This window comes from Mus pahari, chromosome 14 (genome assembly GCF_900095145.1).
Source record: "Mus pahari chromosome 14, PAHARI_EIJ_v1.1, whole genome shotgun sequence".
Taxonomy (NCBI): Eukaryota; Metazoa; Chordata; class Mammalia; order Rodentia; family Muridae; genus Mus; species Mus pahari.
Window position 1 is genome coordinate 76905076 of NC_034603.1, and position 1332 is coordinate 76906407.

The following is a 1332-nucleotide window of genomic DNA, read 5'->3' on the forward strand; positions in this document are numbered from 1 at the left end:
TTGGTTTTTTGAGACAGGGTTTCTCTATGTAGCCCTGGCTGTCCTGGTACTCACTGTGTAGACCAGGCTGGCCTCGAACTCAGAAATCCGCCTACCTCTGCCTCCCGAGTGCTGGGATTAAAGGCGTGTGCCACCATGCCCGGCTGAGAGACCCTGTCTTAAAACAAGATGAACGGTGCCTGAGGGGTGACAGCTGAGGCTGAGTTTTGGTCTCCCCCAGCCCCACATGTGTATGTCTAACCTGCACACATACATGTACACATTCATGTAGAACACATGTACATGCGGGAACTAAGAATGATGCTCTTTGCTTATAATTCCAGCTCTGGGGATACAAAGGCAGGCAGGTCAGAAGTTCAAGGTCATTCATTATCTGTCACAGAGAAGGGAACAAAACAGGCAGGGGATGTACCTCCATTGGTAGGGTGCTTACCCAGTGGGCACGAGCCCCCAGAATAGCGTGAAACTGACATAGTGGTGCACATCAGCAACCCTAGCATTTGGGCACTTGCGGGGCTTAAGGTTAGAAGTACAGTTAGCACCTTAGCCTGTGCTCCATCTGCACAGAGACCGGAGGCAAGAGGTGAGACAGATAGTTAGGATGCCACAGGCTAAGCACAAGCAGGAAGCTTCCAGGAGACGCAGCGTTCCAAAAGGGAAGCTTTGCTTTGCACTTACCAAGGGCGCTAGCCAAGAGACTTTAAAACATTTGTTTCCGGGCCATGGGTTAACCTGGGTTTCTGGGTGAGCCTGGGATAGCTGATAAATGGCATTTAAACCACGAACTTTGTGAGCTGGGGATATGTCCCAGTTGGTAGAGTGCTTGCTTAGGATACATGACGTCCTGGCTTCAATTCCCACCACCATAAACGCTAGTGACCACATGTAATCTCAGTACCCAGGATGTAAGGGTGCGAGGGGGCGGAGTTTAGGTGAGCTTTGGCTACAGAGTGAGTTCAAAGCTAGTCGAGACTAAATCAGACCCTGTCCCAATTAAAAAAAGAAAACAAAAACACAACGACAAATCAAAAGAAACCAGGTTCTGTCTTATTCTTGTGAAAGGTTTCCTCTCAGTCCACCACCCTGAAATCGGTTGGGTGGAGGTGACAAGAATGGAGAGCTTCTTGGCGAACAGCGCCATCTAGTGATACGTCCCGATATTTAGTTCCATGCTGACAAAGTGGACCTCGTGATCAAGATCAGCTTGATGTCCAAGTCCTGCAAGAAGACCTGAAGACTCTCCTTCTTCTTCTTCTTCTTCTTCTTCTTCTTCTTCTTCTTCTTCTTCTTCTTCTTCTTCTTCTTCTTCTTCTTCTTCTTCTTCTTCTTCTT